The following is a 23,778-nucleotide window of genomic DNA, read 5'->3' on the forward strand; positions in this document are numbered from 1 at the left end:
ATCAGTATATTTAGGAAAATAATAACTGTAGCTCAACACAGTTCACTGTAAACTTTGCTACTGCCTAGTAACCAGGGCCTAGATTCATTTCCCGAACACTCCCATCAAGCTGATTGTGTTGATCATGTGCATGATGAGAATTGATATGTAGAATTCATGTGGCAGTGATTACTGGAGACCTAGGTAAAAGATTTTTGTACCATATTGTGCCACTCTTATTATATATGAGACCTTTCCCAGATGTTGATCTCTACATGGTAGTGTGTTTTTGCATGCAGATGGTCCTTAGTGTATTGGGCTGCCACACAAGAGCAACTATGAATCAAAGTGGCCCCAAGCTTGATAGAGGACTCCAGGCAGGTCCCCATTTGCACAGGGATTGTGTTCTTGGTCATTGCGTGCATCAGCAGGGTAGGCATAAGCCCGCCTCACCTTGTTCCGGGGCCAAAAACGGCGCATGTGTCAGGAGTCATGCATGTCTTGAATGCGTGCAAAGTGGGATTTATCTGTACTTAAAATAGGGTGAGTATTTTTTTTTCCATATGTTTAATGAACTGAGTAGTTGATGTTCTGATGGTCTTGATTTCTGCTAAGCATTCTTTTTCATTTTGATAATTTTCTTGTTTCCAGATCTTTAATCAATGGCTGTACCATATTCAGTTTTTGTTGTCATTCAGCAAATCCTATGCAATATTGTTTTTCACTTGTATATTTGTCATAGCTTGCGGTAGCCTATATGTTTCCATTAATTTTAAATTACCCTCCATATTTTTGTTAGGTTGCAATTCTGCATGAAGGCGCTCTAACTGTAGCAAGAAAATGAACAGGTTTTTACCCATTGTCTGTGCATAAGCAGAACAAAGTTGCAATTTCTATGTGGGACGTCGTCCTTCTGAAGCCTTCTCTCTATACCCCCAAAATCTGCTCTGAATGGTCCCCCAGCCCTCTGGAGCAGATCTGAAGGAGATGTGGGGATTGCAGGATGGGGGAGAGGAAGGAAAAGTCCCATTGCGTGAACAGAAGTGCACTAATTTGCATTAATATATACTTTAGCAAGTAGCGAAAATGAACAGACTGTAGCAGAGCATATTTCCATTTTCTCAGGACCGAAATTCAAGAGAATTCGATGACAGTAATATTATGACCTTAGTTTTTCTATATGTTTCACAAGTCTTTGCCATCTTGAACATCTTGCTATTGGTATGAAGTAAGGTTGGGGAGAAGGAGAGCTTTGGGAATATATGTAAAATGAACATTATATGAAGTTCTTTCTTCTCTGTGTGTCTCTAAATCAGTTGAAGGTTGTTGCCGAGCAAGAGTGTAATTAACATATGTTTAAACAAATGAAAAACCATAACTGAAATGCCTTCTTCCGTGTACCCGTCTCCATCCTCCTCCTATCTTTCTGTCTGTCCAGCATTGACGAGAAAATTGTTTTGCCAGTAACCAGAAAGGAGTTACTTTCAAAGACCAAACCTACATAATACTTTGTTCTTGTACATTGTATGTCAGTGAATAGCAGCCTAGTTAAAAACTATCAGAAAGAGCTGATAGTTGCAAAAAACAATTTACGGCTAGTCTGCCATTTTGTGGGTTTCTGAAATTCTGGGAACAGTGTTGCCTTTTTACAATGTGCTAGCAAAAAGCTGGCTACAGCATTCTGTACCAATTTTTTAATAATTGGCTGTTAACAGCTAATCCCATGTGGGGTTTGCAGGTAGTCTAGTATAAAGATAATTGATGTTAATCATGATGTGTACCTGAGAGTAAGGATGGATCTTCTTTTATTGCTATCTCTATTTTGGATAAGTAGATGTGACAAGCTATTACTTGAATTTCTAGACAAAACAATGTTGCGAAGTCTCCATCAGTGGCTTAATTTTCTTGGTCTCTGTTAAAAGTTAAGTGAGGGTGGCGGTGATAAATTTCCACGTCCTAGTAAGTTCTAATTCAGGTTTTGTATTACAGCAAAATTTAACCACACCTATGATGACCACATTTAAAGTTATGTGATATGGCAACTTAGTCCATGTTTCATTTTTTTTTGTTACATTTAAAAATTCAGCTTAACTCTTGCTCAGACATAAAACAACTTAAGTTGGAGTAATATGCATTAGTATGAGGCAAATGAAAGTGGGACTTATTGAGACTCATTCAGGACCTATGGATGCTGCAATAGACAGGACAGCCTGATATAGAAATTCAAAGTATCACAGAAATCTATGGGGGAAAGTGATGTATTTTAATAATAATTTTGACGGTAACCATGCATGCCATGGAATGAGATAAATTAAAAAATGCAGTGTACAGAAATACTTTTGCTTTTAAAATTATGACCGGATTGCTCAAGCAAAGCTGTTCTTCTGTGTATTAGGCACGTGTGGTTTATAGTAGTACCGGGTGGTGGTGGTTGTTGTTGTTTTAGTAATCACTGCAGATATGATGGGCAAAATAGTCTCACTGTTATATTTATCTGAGATGGAAATTATACCGTTAATTTTTATATCTCAAACAGAAGTGCCATTCTGGATCAGGCCAAAGATCAGTCTCCTTTCAGGGAGTCCTTGAGGAGGCATGAGGGTGACTGCTTCTGTTTGTTCCCTGCCTCTAGTGCTTAGGTGTATACTGTCACTGTTTTGGATGCTCTGATTAGTTTTATCAGCTAGTAGCACAATGGCTATCCTCCATCAGTGCAATCCTCACTGCATCCACTCAGAAGCAAGTTCCAGGTAAGTAGTATTATGATTGCAGCCTAATTGCACTTGGTGTTAGTGAGTTCTGCAAGTTCAATTCCAAGAAATGCCACTTGTCTGTCCTGAGCCTACTGCCAGTCAACTTCACGGTGTTTGGCATTTCTCTGCTTAAACACTTTCCCTGCTTAAACAAGTAGCAACATGGTTACTTGTTACGTTGCAAATTATAGATGCTGAACTTCATTGCACCTCGGCAGACTCCTTGTTGCAAATGGTTGGTGGAGCTATGGAGGTGAGTATAAGTTCAGGTTAGCCTACAATCGTAGGCATGCTTACTGAAAGTATGTTTCAGTGAAATCAATGAGATGCTTGGTCATAACCAGTGAAGTGGGAATGAAAATTTTCTGCTGCACTTGCTTCTCCGCTGAAATTTTACCATTTATAGATATGTATGGTTTTATGAAATTAATTAGTAAAATTATGAATGTGTACAATACCAATAATATTTGGTGATCTAAAATCAAAGCTTTTAACTTTTTTCAGGTGACTATCCCTAGGAAGTACTGTTTCTTTATACATTTGGCTCTTAAAGATTCAGTGCCTCACATTATTTACAGTTTAAGAAGTTTACATTATTTACAATTTAAGAAGTAGAACAAAGTAAGGGAACTGATGGGAGTTGTAGTCCAAATATTCTGGAAGGCACTGGGTTGGGGATGGCTGTCTTACAGAATTGTGCATCGTGTGGAAAAAGAGGACAGAGAATTTCTCTCCTTGTTCGTAACACAGAAATTTGGGATCAGCCAATGAGATTAATTGATAGTAGATTCAGAATTGGAAAAAGCAAGTAATTATTCACAGAATGAATAATTAGCTTTACAGAATTTCCTGTTACAAAATGTGATGAGTGCCATGAGCTTTAGTCACTTTAAAAACAGCTTAGACAGGTTAAGAACTGCTATTTAGCATTGCAACACCATTTTATTTTTTTTAAAAAGGATTTGGGTATTTAGAGACTGGTTAGCTTAACATTTGTTCCAGGAAAACTGCTGGAAATCATTATTAAAGTTAAGATTACCAAGCATACAGAAGAACAAGTCTTGCTGAAGAAGAGGGAGTGTGGGTTCCACAAAGGTAAGTTGTATCTAAATTTTTATTGGAGAGTGTCAAGAACATGTGAATAATTAGTGGACATTGTGTACTTGGACTTCCAAAAAGCTTTTAATAAAGTTCTTCTCCAGAAACTCTTGACTAAGTTTAGCAGTCATTCTACAGACCCTCTCAGGAAGGTCTCTTAAAAGACCAAGATGCAGAGAGTAGGTATAAACAGAATGTTCTCACAATGGAATGATGTAAGAAGTGAGATCTCCCAAGGATTTGTAGTGTGACTGGTGCCTTCTAGGTGTTTAAAATGAAAAAGGGCTGTGAGCTGCTCCAAAAGGACTTATTCATATTAGGTGAGTGGGCATTAAAATGGCAAATATGGTTCAGTGTAAGGAGGTATAATGTGATGCTCATTGGATCAAAAAGTTCTAACTTCACATGTATGCCAGTGGAGTCTGAACTGGCAATGACTGACCAGGGAAGAGATATTGGAGCCATGGTGGATAGTTTAATGAAAATGTGGACTTAGTGTACGGCAGCTGTGAAAAGGGTGAATTAGAAAAGGGATTGAAAATAATTTTGCCAATATAATAATATACAAATCTGTGATGCAGCCACACTTGGAATACTCTGTACAGATGTCGCCACCATATCTCAATAAGGTTATAGTAGAGCCAGAAAAGATTCATAAGAAGGTAACCAAAATGATCAAGGGCTGGAGCAGTTTCTTCATAGTGGAAGGCTATTTGGGGCTTTTTTTAAAAAAAGGTGTAGCAGGAAAGAGTGTGATAGAGGTATATAAAATTCAGCCCAGAGTAGAGAAGGTTGATGTGAAGATGTTTCCCTCTTACTTTCAAAATATTTGAACCCAGGGTTAACCGATGAAGCTGAATGTTGGAAAATTCAGGACAGTTAAAAGGAAGTTCTTCACACAGCACAAAGTTAAACTATAGAATTTGCACCCACAAGATGTAGTGATGGCCATCAACTTGGACAGCTTTAAAAGGGGATTAGACAAGTTCATGAAGTTTAAGACTATTCATTGCTGCTAATCATGATGTCTGTGTACTACATCCAGTATCGGAGGCATTGAGTGAATGAGTTGGCATCCATCTGTCTCTGGAGACAATGGAAGAGTTCCGATGAAGAGTTTTAGCACGTGTTGTGACTGTAGAGACCAATTGAGGCAGATGAAAGTGTTTTGGTTTACCTGCTACAAGTGCACCATGGTGTTCCTTCTGTTTGTGCTCCTTCCAGTGGTCATTCCTCCTTTGGTCACTGCTGTGGATACCCGACCTGACTGCCTGTCTCTAGGCACTGCAATCATCAGCAAGGGATTCCCACATGGCGGGGTTAATGTTGCCAGCCTTCATGTCAAGTTTGCAAACATCTTTATAGGAGTTGGTCTGCCATAGGCCTAGTGACTGAAGCCAGCTCCCTGTAGAGCATGTCACTGGGACAGAAGTGCGAACATGCAAGGAATGTGTGCTTGGGAGAGCATATCTTTGTTTGAGACTCTGTCCTGCCATGTGATGCCCAAATCTTCCTGACACAGCACATATGAAAGGCATCTTAGGCGTATATCTCTGAATACCAGTTCCTAGAAATTGTAAGTGGGGAGAGTGCTATTGCACTCAGGTCCTAATGGGCCTTTGGCTTGATCCAGCAGGGTTGTTCTTATTTGCCAAGAATTGAAAATGAAACCAGTTGCTAAGAGGCAACAGCAGGGGAGACCTGCTGCTTTCAGGCCCTACTGATGGGTGACCTGTGTAAGAAAAAGGATGACAGGGTGTAGACCAGTGGTCTGATTCAGCAGTGCTGTACTTTTGCAGACACTGCATATTTTGACTTGATGGGGTTTGCGGAGAATCTGCAGCAGACTTGAATGAATATCTCTTCTTGGTGTGTCATGAGATGCCTTCCAGCAAGGCTTATTTATTGGACAAAAGGTTACAAAATGTGGAAGTTTCAAATTGCAGTATCCTTATAAAGGTAACTACGTGTCTTTCTATGAACACAGGTCGGAATACTTCATGTAACTGAGAAATTGCGGAATATATATCAAAACCATGTGTTTCCATTCTCCTTTCTTAGCAAAGGTATGGGAGTGGATGGGATGCCGTTCTTTCCATACCTTCATACTTAATGTGCTGTTTCCCTCTCCATGGATGGGATTCAACGAAGCTTTTGACCCTCTGCAGTTTATAGTGGGAAGAAGAAAACAAAGACATAACATGTTTCCTAACTATTTAATTTTGACAATAAATGTATCATGTGGTTAAACAGATCCTCTGGTGACCCAACATCCATGCAGTCTTGTGTGTTAGCTTTACCTGCTCTGTCTTAATCTTACTAGTGACTTAAATCAACCCACATATATTGGCTAGTTGTGCAAATGCATCTGCAATGATACTTCTGTTGTAAATATCCATTCCAAGTGTTCTCTTGTTAAAAGAGGCTTCAGAATGTAAAAACCAGGCTTTTGTCCTAATCGCTAAGGAGTATCTAAAATAATTGATTATGCACAGAGTGCAATGAGTCGCAGCTGCTATTTTTCAATGTTTTTCCTTTATCCTGAGTTGATGTATCTGACAAAGGAGTTTCCATGAGGCTTCATTTGTCATCTTCATGGGCAGCACACTAACAAGCATTTGGTGAACATTTATATCTGGATAATCTAAGCAGCATCCGACAAGGGAGCTAAATCTGATACAGTTGTCAAGGACCTGTGCTGTCAAGGACCTAGTTCACTGAGAGCTGTTGACCCTACATTGTGTTGAAATGTAGCCTTGAAGTGTGTGTGTGTGTGTGTTTCAGTTAAACCAGGTTTGGAGAACCTTTGGCCCTCCAGAAATTGCCAAACTACAACTTCCATTATCCCATGCCATTTGTCCTGCTTGCTGTGGCTAATGGCAGTTGTAGATCAGCAATATCTGGAGGGTCAGAGTTTCCCCACACTTGATCAAAAGCGAGGTTTGTGTTGGCAGTAAGAAAAAATAGGCACCAGAAGGCTTGTCAAGGGCAGGTAGCAAGGCCTAGCTGGTTGCATGCAAACTGGGAAATGATATAATTAAAGTTTATAGGTTAAACAGAATAAGTTTGTCTGAGTCAATAAATAAAATAGGACTGCTTCCTTCATTACCATGTATAACAGTGTATAATGATTGCATTCTCTATTGAAGGTGCCATTTTGTTCCCTTTTTAAATTTCCAGAGATAAGTGTTGCCACTTTTACTTAAGCTGATTTTAGATGTAGGGTCAAATCATTGGGCACAATGTCTTAATGCAGTCTTAGGCGTTATTGGTTAATACAAGCACCATGGGTACATACATGACATTGTGATAAGAAAGACGTAATTTGCTATGATCCAAAGAACGTAGAAAGTAGTTCCATGAGCCCAAGGGAGCTTTGGGCTGGCGTATCTTGAACAGTAGCTCCCATCTTCTGCAATGCTATATAGAATGCCTATTGGGAAATAGAAGGAAATTTCAGGAGTTGTTTGTGATTTGGCATGGAGGAATGCCCTTTCAAAGAAGAAGAAGAAAAATCATACTTGTCACACCAAAGTCCATAAGCACACTCAGGTTAACTCTTTTATTCCTGGCTATAGTTTGTGGGTCTGGCATAGATAATCTATAGGTACTTTGTATTTTAAGGAGAAATAGCATTTTTTTATCCTATTGAAATTGAAGTTAATGCTTTCCTTAGGCCTGTACTGTTGTTTGAGATTCATAGCAGCATGCATAGTGCATAACCAAGGTCATTTACTCTGGATCGGTTGTCTCAGGTATGAGGAAGTACAATTTCTTGTCTTTAATGTAGTTTCTTGTCTTAGATCCACCAATCCGGTGACCCATCTGATTTAATGGCTACCGGAACCCTGCTAGCTGTACAGGTTTCCTTGTCTTTCTAACAACATTAGGAGTGCATATTGGGATTTCGTTCAAGAAAAGAAGTAGATACACCAAGCTGAAGATGATTGGCTGCTCTCTTTTGACAGACAAGTGTGAAAAGGAAACCCCATTCGAAATTCCATTCATTCTGGATTGGTGGATCTGAAGCACAGAAACAGAGTTTCAGGTAAGAAATTCCCTGTACTCAATAGTGTTACAAATGCAGAGTTTGGTTAACCAAAACTGGCTGCATAGAGTTTATAAAAACATTTAAGCCGTATATGATGGCAGGTCTGTTCAGTGTATTTATTTCACTATACCGCTTTCCTCATGGATAAGATTTCTAAATCATTTATCTCCAATGAAATGTCATTGGTAGATCTGAGTAAAATATGTGATTCTCTTAAATAAATAAGAAAGTCTGTTGAGGTCTAGTTTATGACTTTGTAGTCTAAGGGCTGGATTTTACTATCATTTTAATTTGAACAGCTGGTTGTAAAGTGTTCATAAACTTGGTAGTTCATGGTGTACAAAAACAACTTTTGGCCAAATGAAAGCAGCTTGATTTTTAAGTACAGTGGTATGACATGTTTTGTCTTACCTTCGGAGAGTTGGAAACAACTTTGACAAGCTTACAGTCACCAACAGTGTAATCCTATGCATGTTCGCTCATCTCTCTAAAGTGGAATTTACTTCCCAGTAAATGTATTTAGGATTGCATCTCTATTTTTAAAGCTGTTTAGACAAAGCTCTGTACAAGGCTAACTTGTGTACCCCTTGTTTTCTGGTAGCAGTGACCAAGTTTTCATTTTGGAAACATTTTTTAAATTTAGCGTTGCATGATTCTCTAGCCTGGGCTGAAGAAAGTGAGAAAATGTTTAAAGATCCACAAAAATTGCTAGTTCACCATTTTTAAAAACGACCGGGTACTCAGTTGTAGTGAAACATTTCCCCAGGTCTTTTAGTAGTTTTTTATGTGCTCCCACCGGTGTTTGAAATTTGGTCCTATTTATGCAAAAATGCATGTGGTAAAATCTGCTCCACTCAGGTTTGAGTTCATTTTTCACTACAATAAGTCAGTTGCACACTATAAAGTCTAAAACAATAGTGTGGCAACTTGAAACGATTTGTTTTCACTTCCAGCGGTTAATACTCTGGAAGTTGTTTCATACAAAATCATTCTCCTGCCTCCAAGCCAATCCTTACTACTGGTACTGAAAGGGGTCTAAGAAAGAACAGTTCTTGATAACACCCCCCCCCCCCCGCCAGCCATTTATTGTTATTTGAGAAAATTATTTCTGGCTTACAATACTGTCGTTCTGATCTCCTGCTTTCTGAGCCACATATTCTTTCTCCACTGGTCTCTGTTTGACACTGATCCTCATATATGTAAGTAACTCCATTTGATAAGGGGATGAATTGAGAGAACAGCTACTCTAAAACACGGAAAAGCTTGATTCAGATGCCAAGCCAAACAAAGTGTTTGGAAAATGGACCTGTGCTGGCACTTTTAAGTATTTAATAATTGCATCTAGGTGAGTTTTGAAATACCTTTTGCAGTTTGAAAGACAGCCCCCCCCCATAGGGGGGAGAGAAGAGAGCAAATTGCATAATGTATTTTGGGGTGAAGCCTCTAAAGGCTACTGTGCAAAAGAAATTGAAAAATCCAATAGGGGTTGCAGAAATCTATTCTATATAGTTACTTTAAAAGCTATTTTGGCATTTGACTCTTAATTTTCAAAGGGAACAGTATTTTGGAAACATCTGCCCCATTCCCATTTTAGAGCATGATAGGCTTTTGCCTAAGGTCATTCTTAGATGCATGTTCTTACATTGGATGAGGAATCTCCTGATCCCAAGTGCTTCGCACTTTTCTGCTTTTCTCTTTTGCTGTGGCAGCTGGATCTGTTGCTGGACAAAATTGCTGATTCACTGATTTCCTCATCCCTCTTCCTTCTATAGCATGAATCACGAGGCTGCATAAAAACTGCCGCTTACTAGCTGTGTTTTTGTAGACTCTAAACTCTTGGCTGTGCTATGAGTTTTGTTCCTACAACTTGTTCAGATTCCTTCTCTTGAGGGATCTCTTGATAGACATTTTACTATGTATTTATATGTGTTGAAAGCTGCCCATATTGGGCATCATCATCATTGAGGAATCACTGTTTATCTGTAGTACTCCTCGTCCATTTCCCATCTGAATCGTCCGTGTTTACAGCAGCATTTTTTGCAGTTGTGTTAGCTTTGAACAATGCTAAAGTCACTACTGGCCTTGAATGTATTCAAGTGCTTGAAGCCACCCCTTTCTGTTTGTTCTTTTCTAGACAGGGCTGGGGAACCCATGGCCCTCCAGGTGTTGTTGCACTAGAACTCCCATCAGCCCCAGCCAACATGGCCAGTGGTCAGGGATGATGGGAGTTGTAGTCAGCAACATCTGGAGAGCCAAAGGTTTTCCATACCTGTCTTGGACACTCTTATTTCTAAGATTGTTGTTTATTTGCTACATCCCAAGCTTTTCCAGAATCAAATCCAGTCAAGTTGTTGTCTAAAATGGCAGCTTACCTGTACTCTAGATCAGAGTTTCCCAGACTTGGTTCTGTTTTTGGATTACAACTCCCATCATCCCCTAATTCCGTAAGTGGAGGAAGCTATACTTCTTAGATAAGCATGCTTTTGCATGAAGGTCTAGCAGGAGTGGGAACATTTTTCAGCCTCAGAGCTTCATTACCTTCTGGGCAAGCTTTCATGGCACATATGAGAGAGTGGGATCAGAGGCAAATGTGAGCAGAGCGATGTGTATAAATTTTACCTTTGTACAATAGGCTAGTTTCTACACACACACACACACACACACACACACACACACCTCTTTATCCTCCATCCAGGCAAGCAAGTGTCAATTGAAAGCACACATTCTTAACCAGGCAAAAACACTTTGGTAGGATGTGAAGCAAGGGAAGATCTATGAGTGAGGGATGTGGCCTTGGAAGAGCATGTGCAGTTGGAGAGGGCCAGATAGAGACTCAAGAGGGCCAGATAGAGACTCCAGGAGGACCATATTCAGTCCCCAGGCCCGAGGTTCCCAACCTTGATCTCTAAATTTCTAAGGTTTATTTAACCCAGATCTTCACTTTGCAACCTGTGGAACTAGCTTTTTCTTGATGAAGAAAATTTTCTTGCATGCGTAAATAAAACACACTTAGTTGATTCACTGGGGAAAATAAATTTACATATACTTTATAGATACAAGGATCTGTATATTCAGGCGGCTCCCTCCATCTGTCCCACTCCTGACAGTATGGAAGTAATGACAGTGGCTTACCTTACAGAATTATTGTCATGATTATAGGAGCATGTATGTTACATAAATGCCTGTATTGTTGTTAGAGCCTGCATCTGATGGCTCAGGGTTAATTGTTTGTACGTTCAGTTTAGATTTTAAATTTTATGGTAACACATACATGCCAATTAGGCAGGATTAAACAAGTCAGGTGTTGTTGTTTTTTTAAAAAAATCTGACAATCGCGGAAACATTCTAGCACAGAACCATCAAATTAAGTGAAATACAGCTGGGTGCAAAATAGATTCCTTGACAATTATACGCCACATTTCTTGTAACATTGTACAATCACAAAGAATGTCTGTTTACTTGTACAGGCTGAATCCTTTTTTATATTGCAGAACACTAAAGTAGAAGAAAACATCAGAGGCTGCTCTTAAGTTGGTCACATGCAGTCTGGGGATGGATGGAGTGTCTCTTGTGTCTTTGGGAGTGATCTGCCAGGTGTGGGTTTACATTGTCCAGCTGCGCATGCTTGCACACACACACACACACACACACACACACACACACACACAGAGTACAGTGACAGCAGGAGACAGACATGGGAAAGAATGCGCGGATGAGTCTGGGCTTGGGGCCAAACTAGACATGATGGTGACAGGCCTATGACTTACCTCTCTGCAATCTGTCTCTCTTGGGTACTCTTCAGTGTCAGAGCTTGGCTGAAAATCAGCGAGCTCAGCTAGGAGGAAAGCATTTGAGAGGAGAGGGTATGGAGAGATGATTGACTGTTGTGGGCCACTTTCCTCACCTGCTTGCCCCATTTTCCTTTGAAATGCTCTGTAGGGGTGTGGCCTGCATTTAAACAAATGAATCAGCTACTATTGTGTGTGCCATTTGACATGTAAGGGAGCCCTGGGAGCCTGGTTTTGGAGACTGTACGACAGAAATGAACAATCCATTCAGTTGTTGCATGTGAGAGGAGCAAACCACCAACACTGGCTTAGCACTATGTTCACACCAGGGATCACGGTTTCCATTGTTTCAAACAAGCCAAGGTTTGCTCTTTGCTTCCTGATCATGTTTTGTTTGATCAAACTAAACCAGAATTCTTGGTTCAGACACAGCAAGTCAAGCAATTACTGGTTTCACTTGCACTAGAGGAGGAGCAAGGTGGGAATGGCATTAGTATTCACGATAAAGCATATGATTAGCATATGATTTCATGTGATGTAAAAACTGGGTTACTAGCCATGCTTAAGAGCTAGCGATTAAGGAGTTTAGGGGTCACCAGTGCCTTTCTCAGGTTGCTCTAGTTTTTCCACACTACAGTGTGTTGAGCTGCATCAAGGAAAGAAATGTACCCATTGTTGTTTGAGCTGTTCCTAAATTTTGGTAGCAAAACTCCTGACAGATAGCTTCTGGAGGCAATATACCTCCTGCTGCTGCTCCCTTATTGCTCACGATCCTTTGCAAATAACATGTTTTTATATCAGTTTTAACTTTGAAACGTTACTGCGTTAGGTGATTTGCAGAGTTAAAGTTTTAATGCAAATACTTTATCAACTCAGACAATCTTGCAGTTTCCATTCTTCTTACATACATAGAGGTTTTGTTTCTTTGTTGCCTTGTATTTGCGAATGAAACTAGAACCCAGGTAGGCAACATGGTGCACTCCATATGTTATTGGACTCAAGCTCCCATCAGATCTAGCAAGGATGGCCAGTAGTCAAGGATTATGGGCGTTTTAGTCCGCGGCATCTGGAGGCAACCACACTGCCTATCCTCAATTTAGAAGGAAAACTTTGAAAACAATGAAATTAGTACCTTGCTGTCAGTTTGTACCTTCCTGTGTTGAGTAGCTAATAATAGAAACATCCTTAGTAATAACGCTCTAGAAAGACAAAAACATGTGCCTTAAAGCTGATGAACATAGTTGACCTTGAACATCAACTGTTATTTTGGGGTTGCTGGCATATTGCTGCTAAGAACAGCACTTCTTGACTTTTTATTGACTTAAGACTAATCTTGAAATGTAGTTCTTGAAATACCTACTTGAATAAATAGTCTAAAACCTTTCATGTTGAATTGCTTAGAGCAGCAGGTATAAACTGATTCTTGTGAAGTTTCTCTGCACTTTAGAGGGAAAGCAAATAATAGCTTAACAGAGATTTTTGACTGCAGGGTCTCATATTCTGTAATAGTATTTTGGTGTTCTAGATAGCTTGGAAATATACCAGGTCCTTGTATGCATATCAAGGTAAATCCAGGATTCCTAGTTTATCCTGGCATACTGTGAATGAGCAACCTGCTGGTCTCTCATGCTTTGCTTTTCCCTTTGTGTGAGCAGCTTAGACTAACTAATAAGCCAGAGGTTTTCAACCTTTCGGAGTTCATGGCTCCCTTGACGAACTACATTCTTTCTGTGGCACCCCTGTGGGGCTCAGGAGCCCATTAAGTCACCCCTTGCCTGCAGAGCCAGCAGCCCCTCACCCCTTTTTGAACACCCTCCTTTGTGGAGTGTTCCTTCAGCCACCTCTCTTCTCCCCTCTTCTTCATAGTCCTCTGGGCAGCCACAGCTGCCACCCCAGTCTCTGAGTTGCCCCCCCCCCCCGTCCCAAAGAGAGGTGCCTTCTCACACCACCCAACAGAGGCCTGGGAAGTACCCCCTGGCCAACACCAGAGGCACCATTCGCCTGGGGAGCTTGTAGCCAGAGCTGTTGCAACAAACAGCTGTGCAAGCTTTTGGGAGGCAGATACTCGAGAGAGCATCAGGTGAGGGAAAGAAGGACAGAGGCCAGTGTTGCCTGTGGCACCCCTGACCATCATTCAGGGAACCCCAGGGTGCCATGTCACACTGTTTGAAAACCACTGCAATAAGCAATGGCTTATCATAATGTGCAGGTCTAGCATCCTGGGTTGTTGCTTCCAAACAAGCCAGTTTAACTAAACCAGGGTTTAAATTGGGCTTTCAAATTCTAGTTTGCGTGGTTTACAAATTACTTATTTGCAATGTGTGATACCTGCAACTGCTCATCCGTACATTAACTGCATGATCCCCTTGCATGGCAAGTTTGGCATGTGCACACATGTATTTCCGAGACTGACAGGGAGTTCCAGCACAAAGGTCTTTGTTTTGTTAAAAAACCAGATTGTACAGAAGAAGGAAGTGTTGATCTCCTGTCCCATCAACAGGAGGGATAAGGTGGACTCGAAACCCAAATAAACAAAATGAAAAACAGATAATTTCCCCTGCTATTGTACCCCTATGAACACAACATAGGACCGTTAGCTGAACTGACTGGTTCATTGTTGCATGAAAGGATTAATGAAGAAATACATATAGATGCTGAAGTTGAACTGACCCATGTGCTGCAATCCTAGACCTACCTATCTGGGGGCAAGCACTATTGAACTCAGTGGGGCTTACTTCTGAGTAGATGCTCACAGGATTTCACTCAGTGTTAAATCTCTATCCTGGATCCAGTGAAGTTGGCTGGAAGCTAAAGAGGAAAACCCAAGATGGTTCTGCTTACTTGCTGTAGTTTCCTGGTATTTGTCTACTAAATGATGCTCATGTTGGAAGAAAACAACAGCCTCACTTTGAAGAACAAAACTGCCCTTTGTGACCTGAGAACAATGCGGCTAAGCACCATACTTAACCTTCTGCACTCTTGTGACTTGTCAACAAATGAAAATAGAATTGATGTAGTATGGCAGAAGTGTCAAGGAGCATATGCTTATCATATATGCAAAATGAGTCTGGTAGTTCTTTCCCCATGTTTCACACATGACTTCTGGTGTGGTATTCATTGGCCTTGAGTTGGGGGAGCGGAAGGGAGTCACTTTTATTGGGACAGTGGTGTGGGTTCCAGAAGCATGTTTTCCTACGTAGACCAATGAAATAAAATTGCTGTTGCGAAATTGGGTTGTTTTATGTGTGTTTGTATTATTTTTTTACTGCTGGTTTTCCAAGGTTTTTGATGGTTTTTGTTTCTAATAGTTATGAACTGCCTCCAGTACGAGAGGTGGGATCAGAAATAAGCTCTCCCATGAGTGGTCAGGCCCCATAACAAGGTTGTCATCATTTAGCAGTCAGGGCTTCACAGTTGCAGTGCACATGCAGTCTAGCATAATATACAAAATACCTACATTTGTATACAAAATCCACATCTTGACAAAAATTTCCTAGGGTCACCGGGGGTCAGTTAGAATTATTAGGGGACTGCATCTGCCTGTGGCAGTCTCAGCAGTCAGGGGGCAAAAACCGTACTGAACTTTTGTGGCACTTTCCAGGCATTTTGCCCTTGTGCATTTGCAATCACGGAAGGGGAAGAATGAAGCTGAATTTGCTCCTCACCCTTGCCATTCATGCATTGGGGAGGTTGGAAGCAGGAGAGTCTGCTGCATACATGTAGGCTACCCACACAATTTACTGCTCTGGTTTGCAGGATTAGAGATCGTAAAGGTAAAGGGACCCTGACAGTTAAGTCCAGTCGCGAACGACTCTGGGGTTGCGGGGCTGATCTTGCTTTACTGGCCGAGGGAGCCGGCGTTTGTCCGCAGACAGTTTTTCCGGGTCATGTGGCCAGCATGACTAAGCCGCTTCTGGCGAAACCAGAGCAGCACACGGAAACGCCGTTTACCTTCCCGCCAAAGTGGTACCTATTTATCTAATTGCACTTTGATGTGCTTTCAAACTGCTAGGTTGGCAGGAGCTGGGACCGAGCAATGGAAGTTCACCCCGTCGCGGGGATTCGAACCGCCGACCTTCTGATCGGCAAGCCCTAGGCTCAGTGGTTTAGACCACAGCGCCATAAGGAAAGCCCATAAGTATACAGCAGGCTACTCACTTCAGACGTCCCTCCCTCCATGTGGATTATGGGAGTGGTGTCTGTGAGTACATGGCAGCAGGGGTAGCAAGTTCAGCCCTGCTCTCCCCCTTGCTCATTTGTAAACACATGGAAGGGAGAATGCCTGAAAAAAGCTATGGAGAGTGAGGCATGTAAATGTGTTACATCAGGGGTTCTATGCCCAGAAATGTATTATCACCATCAGAAGTGTTGGTGCTTTACACTGGGTTAGGCCTTTCTCAATCTCTTCCCTGTAACAACTGTGTTGTAGCTGAAAGAAGCTCCTTAGGAAGCAGAGGCTATGGGCAGGGATCCAAGGAATTGTGGGATTAATTCCATGAGCCCAAGAGGGCTTTACACTTTTTCTCTTAGCAGCAGTCTGCTGTTGTGCCTGGCAAACTGAGTTTTTGAAAACTATGAAGGATTTCAAAAGCACTCTGTCACATGATGTGGGGTGTGTATGTCAGCTGTTTTCAAAGAAGAATGAGAAGCCTAAAGTTTCATGCAAGCCCATTCTGTGAGTCTAAGCAGCTCTTTAGATCTCAACCAGCAGCCCTGTTCCCTGCAAGATGCAGCCTGTTGCTGTTGCTACAGGACTGGTCCATATGAGCCAAGGGTTGAGACCTCTCAAATTGAATGGTGCTTTCTTAGTAGACTGGAAAAAAGGGTGCATAATATTGTCATCCATAAAAGGAACCAGCACCCCTTGCTGCTTAAGTCCTTGGTGATGTTTTAAGAAATATTTGATTTTTATATCTTGTAGGGTTTTTATAAAACTATTGATGATGCAGCCAACTTGCAGCCACATCTGTTGCTGGCTCTCACTTTTAGAGCAATTTTCCTTCCTGCCATGAAGCAATACATACAGTCCTTGTAAAATGGCCGTAATGATATGAACTCAGAAGTTGCCACTGATGTGACCAGCAGCAACCCATCGTTTCCCCCTTCCCTCGTTTTCAAGGTGAATTTTCTTTAGAGTGAGTTAAGAGGAGAGAAGTCTTCTTTCCACTACTAGTTAAGTGAAACTTCATTTGACTGGGACACCGTGTGTGTGTGTGTGTGTGTGTGTGTGTATGTATGTATGTATGTAAAATATGAATTGCACACATGTAAAATATGTGTGTGAAATACGTATTGTCTTTGCTCATCCTCTTGCTTCTCCGCTGTGTATGGAACGTCCTTTCAGATTGCCTGTGTGGTGCAATCTCTTTTCCCTTCTTCAAATCTCTCCTCAAAACCCACTTTTCCTGTGAAGCCTCCAGCTTAATTTCTCTTCAGTCCTCATCCCCCAGTGGACAAGTGTGTGTATTTACATGCTGCATTCATACTGTTTGCATTCATCCCTTGTTCACAGCTGTCTCTCCTTGTTGCCTTCCTCAATGTCAAAAGTTAGGCGATTATGTCCTATGGGCAAAAATATGTCTCTTTTTGTTAGTTGTTCTGCAGAGGAGATGTACACTAATAGTACTGTGTAAATGATGCAGTGCTGAGAGTGTGTTCCCTCCTAATAACACCACACTAATGAACCACTTGGAACTTCTGTCAAGTGAAATTGAGGGGCTCAACTAAAACTTAAAAGCCAAGCAGACAAAGTCAGCCACGTAAGGCTAAACAAAACTTCCCTGGCCATTATCCTTAAAGGTAAAGGTAAAGGGACCCCTGACCATTAGGTCCAGTCGTGGCTGACTCTGGGGTTGCGGCGCTCATCTCGCTTTATTGGCCGAGGGAGCTGGCGTACAGCTTCCGGGTCATGTGGCCAGCATGACTATAAGCCGCTTCTGGTGAACCAGAGCAGCGCACGGAAACGCCGTTTACCTTCCCACCGGAGTGGTACCTATTTATCTACTTGCACTTTGACGTGCTTTCGAACTGCTAGGTTGGCAGGAGCAAGCAACGGGACCAAGCAACAGGAGCTCACCTCGTCGCGGGGATTCGAACCGCCGACCTTCTGATCGACAAGTCCTAGGCTCTGTGGTTTAACCCACAGTGCCACCCGCGTCCCCTATTATCCTTAAGGAGGGTTAATTCTTTCTAGGTAAAAGGAGGCACCTCATCAAATGACCACAGGGTTCTTCTTGCTCAGATGTTCACTTCTCCCTGCCCAAAGACTTTTTCCAGTCTCATATTAGAGACAAATAGGGAGGGGATGGCATCAGACCAGAAGAATCTTAGCATATTGTTAAAGTTGTGAAGGAATGTAATGGCTTGATGAAACACACAGGTGTTATGTTACTCGACTTCTATCAGAGCTGTGCAAGCTATTAAATGCTTCCAATTCTCTGTTTTCAAATTTTAGGTTTGCACTTTCTCCCCCCCTCCTTTTTTTCATTTTGCAAGAAGGGGGAGGGAGACCCATTGCTCACTGATTGAGAACCTGGTTAGCACGTAGCTGGTGTCAGCTTCAGTGCCCAACATCTCCAGTTAGAGCAGGAAACCTGTGGCTTTCCACATGATAATGGACTTCAACTCCTGCCATCCCTGACCATTGCTCATGCTAGATGGGACTGATGGGAATTGGGAGTCCATCTGTTAACTAAATGATCTTGGAGAGCAGAATATAGAAGGTTCCCTGAGGGGTTGGCCAACAGAGTTGCCAGTACTGGTCTTGATGGGCCAGTGATCTACTTAACTGTAAGGCATCTTCAGATGTTTGTTTTTTACAGGAGCACTACTATTCAAAGCATTTGCTGAGCTTAAATGCCAAAATGCTCTAGCTTAAATGCCAAAATGCTCTAGTGTGTCTGCTGCCTACAAATGAACTGCCTATATTACAATGAAATAATCCTGTCAGTCTAAAAAGGTGCAGAAGGTTAGCGTTAGTAGCACACCAGAGTACACGAGAGCAAAAATTACGTTAATGTTTTAGAAAATGTCAGCCCATGAGTCGATTATTGGAAAGCAAAACCATTGCTCTGTGTTAGGGTTTTTAAAAAAACGTTTTGACTTGATTTGAAGAAAGTTGCTAATCACATAGTCAAAAACAGGAAGACCTGTACTGATAGGAATGCATTGGGTTGTGCATCGATCACCACTTGAAGCATGTCCAGTTTATGGCAATATGTTGTGATTGCAATAACAAATTCCCTAAATTATGTAATCACATTTAGATCACTTTTCAGAAAGTTCACATGTTCCATAAATGTAGCATTAAATGATTGTGTTTAATGTTTACTGCTAAATTAGTTTAGTTTGCTTTTGAACTGTGTTACCTTTAACATGTTTGCTTCCTGCTGTTCAATGCAAAATTTACTGATAGTTGATCTACCCTATGTTTTTCCCCCTTACTGAAAGGACTGTAGTGATTAGACTTACTTTTTTTAAAAAAAATAATATTTATTAATTTCCCAACAAATTAAACACAACACTACGAAAAACAAAAAAAAAAAACATACAATACAATACAGTACAAAAAAACTACAAAACACTAACACATACAACTAACAAAACAAAACAAAAACCATTTAAAACACAGTCCAATTTCAATATCTTATCTTTCTTTCACTTATTTCCACGACCTCCTCACACCTCCCTTTTTGTATTCCACTTCTATTAATTGTTTCAGCAATTCCTTTCCATCTTCCTCTGTTTTCTATCCTATAATTATCTTAACACATTCTAACCTTATTTTTCCCTTTAATACTCTATTAATCTACAGTGGTGCCCTGCAAGACGAATGCCTCGCAAGACGAAAAACTCGCTAGACGAAAGGGTTTTTCGGTTTTGCGTTGCTTCGCTAGACGAATTTCCCTATGGGCTTGCTTCGCAAGACGAAAACGTCTTGCGCTTTTTTCTTAAAGCCACTTGAAGAGGCGCAGTTGCGATGGACCGTGCTTCGCAAGACGAAAAACATCGCAAGACGAAAAGACTCGCAGAACGAATTATTTTCGTCTTGCGAGGCACCACTGTATTTATACTTAATTCCTTATAACATTTCTACTAAAGCCTTATAACTTCATTCCAACATTTTTCTAACATTCATTAATTTTACAGTATTTCTGTAAGTAGTCTTTAAACTTTTTCCAGTCTTCTTCCACCGATTCTTCTCCCTGGTCTCGGATTCTGCCAGTCATTTCCGCCATTTCCATATAGTCCATCACCTTCATCTGCCATTCTTCCCGGGTGGGTAAATCTTGTGTCTTCCAGTACTTCGCCATGAGTATTCTTGCTGCTGTTGTTGCATACATAAAGAAAATTCTATCCTTCTTTGGCACCATTTGGCCGACCATGCCCAGGAGAAAGGCCTCTGGTTTCTTCAAAAAAGTATATTTAAATATCTTTTTCATTTCGTTATAAATCATCTCCCAGAATGTCTTAATCCTTGGGCACGTCCACCAAAGGTGAAAGAATGTACCTTCAGTCTCATTACATTTCCAACATTTATTGTCGGGCAAATGGTAAATTTTTGCAAGCTTGACTGGTGTCATGTACCACCTGTAAATCATTTTCATTAGATTTTCTCTTAAGGCATTACATGCCGTAAATATCATACCTGTGGTCCATAACTGTTCCCAGTTAGCCATCATTATGTTATGTCCAACATCTTGTGCCCATTTAATCATAGCTGATTTCACCGTTTCATCCTGAGTGTTTCTTTTCAACAGCAAGTTATACATTTTTGACAAAATCTTGGTTTTGGGTTCTAACAGTTCTGTTTCCAATTTTGATTTTTCCACCTGGAAACCAACTTTTTTGTCCAAATTATATGCCTCCATTATTTGGTAATAATGGAGCCAATCTCGCACTTTGTTTTTCAATTTTTCAAAACTCTGCAATTTTATTCTGTCTCCATCTTGTTCCAAAATTTCCCAATATTTCGGCCATTTGGCCTCCATATTGAGTTTTTTCTGTGCCTTCGCTTCCATTGGTGACAGCCATCTTGGAGTTCTCTTTTCTAACAAATCCTTATATCTTATCCAAATGTTAAACAGTGCTTTTCTAACAATATGGTTTTTAAACGTTTTATGTACTTTTACCTTATCGTACCACAAATATGCATGCCAACCAAATGCATTGTTAAAACCGTCTAAATCCAGCACATCAGTGTTTTCAAGAAGCAGCCATTCTCTCAGCCAGCAAAAAGCAGCTGATTCATAATAAAGTTTAAGGTCTGGCAGGGCAAATCCACCTCTTGTGATTAGACTTACTTAGCCAAGAATGCTGACCAGCACATGAAGCAGCAGTTCACTATGCTGTAAAATATGGGGAGATGTATGCCAGTAGTTGTTTAAATAAATTAGTGCTAGCTGGCCAGCATATGTTGTTCTGGGAAGACATGTTTTTCCAGGAAAGATTGACCGGCAATACTGATGGGCGGTGTGATGCCCTCTTTGCTTTCCTGTGCTATAGTGCTTGGTTTGACTTTATTGCATTGACATCTGTGCAAGAACCATCTTTGTCTTGTGGCCCACTGTGATCTGGATTAATTGGGGAAAGGATTGCCTGTTTTGAGTAGATAAGATAAGCCTTTGAACACTTCCAAAGTTAATTCTCTGGGTCATTTAAAAACAGACGTGATAGCAATACCCCCCCCCCCACTTGCATGGGTTAGCACTTTTATTTAATTAATAAGCAATTTACCAATTTACCAAAGTTGTGCAGGAACTTAAAAGCCAGACTTTGTGCCCTCTTATTCACTAACATGAGAGGTAAATGGTAGTACCTGATGGCCTGCTTATGACCATGTGACTTGTGGCCTTAAATTGAAATACAAGTACTTGATACGAGCCAGCAGTACTAATTTGCAGTATTTTAAAATGCAAGCATTCTTGTATAAAGCAATAGCATTATTTGACCCATCCAGGGTGAAAAATTGACCAGTTTCACAGACACAGGACCCACTCACACACAGTACATTTGTCTTACCAGGATTCAAGTTCAGCTTGTTTTTCCTCATCCATCTCAACATTGCTTCCAGGCACCAATCCAAGGACTGCATGTCTTTTCCCAATCCAGATGTAATCGAGAGATAGAGCTGAGCATACTGATGGCACCTTGCCTCAAAACTAATGACCACTCCCATCAACTTTAGATTTGCATTTCTCAAACTGCAGCCCCAGTTTCTTCCAGTACAATAAACTGCTTTTGAAACTTGGGAGTTTCAAAAGCAGCTTATGGTATAGTGGTTTGTTCTTTGCAATGCAAAAGAGATACCTTATTCAGTGCATTTTGTCAAGTGTAAGGTAGCTTTCTGTATTATAGCTTTAACTTTTACATATTTGCTAATGTCAGAGGTGGTGTAAAATCTATTTACTATAAGTAAATATGCCTGTTTAAATTAAAGCCAGGGCACTCAATGCTCAGAGCTTCCCTGGTGTTTATTACTGGGGGGGGGGGGGACTGGTTTTAGATTTATTTGAAAGCCTATGATCCATTTTGAAGCTTTAAAGTCTTATGATTTTAAACTCATTTAGCTTATGACCAGGATGAATTATCCTTAAGTTGCCTCTCTGTTAAGTATTTGTGACCTGGGTAGACTTAGTGGCCTGCTAAATTATGTAATCTGATGTTAAATTGTTTGGCTCATTAACAACTAATTGGGATTATGTGCTGTACAAGTTAATAAATCCTTAGTAGGGCTCAGTCCTCAACATCAATTATGAGAAACTTCTATTTTTCTTTAAACAGTAACACTTTCTGTCCACAATAACAGAAGAGCTATGTAATAGGCTCATCATAACTGCCTGCACTATTCAACTTCTTTTCATTCCAAGTTAAGTATATGAGACTCGGAATGAATCATTAGAAATAGTTGCAGAGAAACTAATTGATTCAACGGCAAGTTACGCACAATAGATCAGCAAGCTTTTTCAAACTCAGCAGTGAGAAACTTATGCGTAAAACACTGAATCAAGTTCCTCACTTGTATCCCAGTGCCAGATTTGTGATTCTCTTTGTTTGGGTAGTGTATTGGGAGTGGCTTTGTACAAAAAGCGATTAACACTGAGAGCACTCCGGGCTCCACTTTCAAGGGCTCTGTTCTCATTTATTTCCTTTCGGAGCTCATAAATGCTGAAGTGGTTAGACCAATGAAAGTTACTAGATAATTGCAGCACTAAGAATTGCTACTCTGCAAGCTCCATTTCATTGGGGCTGTTGAAAACTCCAGTAGATTGGCGGATAAAATTAGTTGCATTTTGGTCCCGTAAGAAATCAACTAGTTTTGACAAATTTAGGATCCGTTTACATCAGTGAGATTCAAGAGCAACTAACTTGGGGGTTGTCAACACCAGTGTTTACTGTATTACCTTTTAATTTGCATAGTCCACATGCAATACCCTCAAACAACACCTGTCTCAATGCTTACCTGTTATGGAGATAATCTGAAAAACTGAGGGAAATTGGGTTCTAAACCACTCTCCTCAGGGTCACAGATGGTTTTATTTGGGTGTTTTTGACTGGGTGACTCAATTTTCACTTTCTTCCATTCCCCTGCCCATGCCCACTACTTCCTTGATGCTCTCATTTCTTTCTGCCTGTGCTCATGACTATTTCCTGTGAGCTCCTGAACAGAGGTTCTCCCCTCCACCCCGGCCTTTGATCCCTTATGATTTGCAGAAAACCAGAAGACTGCACAAGCAAATTTACAGTTGCTTGACTTGCCCACTTCATAAGTGGCTTTTATTAAAAAACAAACAAACCAAAAAAAGCTGTCTGTGCACATGCATTGGCATAAAATAGGGTTGGCCAACTCCCAAGAGACTGTGATCTACTTACAGAATTAAAAACTGGCAGTGATCTACCCCCATTTTGGGGGGGGGGGCGTGTTCAGGTCAAAGTTGTTGACTTTTTTTTAGGGAGGAGGAAAGCCCCGCTTTTAAGGGTTTTTTGGGGAAAAGAGGAACAGACGCTCACTAACAAATTGCTGGGGAAACAAACAACCTCACTCAGTAAATTCCGTCTTCCATTCTGCAGATGGTGCAGCAATGGGGGGCGGGGCAGGAATCAATTTTAG

General features: G+C 40.9%; 1 protein-coding gene across 5 annotated transcripts in view; it reads left to right on the forward strand.

The window, feature by feature from the left end:
• The window catches only part of FBXW11 (F-box and WD repeat domain containing 11), a 99,773-nt gene that overhangs the window by 14,459 nt on the left and 61,536 nt on the right, over nt 1-23,778 (forward strand). For 2 of the 5 annotated variants that reach the window (XM_080999165.1, XM_080999167.1), the window contains exon 2: nt 7,799-7,878. The exons of the other annotated variants lie outside the window; for them this stretch is intronic. The gene's annotated coding sequence lies outside the window, so the exon portion shown is untranslated. The remainder of the gene's footprint in view (nt 1-7,798; nt 7,879-23,778) is intronic. 5 annotated transcript variants of the gene reach the window in all.

The sequence above is a fragment of the Podarcis pityusensis genome (assembly GCF_964106645.2).
Source record: "Podarcis pityusensis genome assembly, chromosome: 3".
Taxonomy (NCBI): Eukaryota; Metazoa; Chordata; class Lepidosauria; order Squamata; family Lacertidae; genus Podarcis; species Podarcis pityusensis.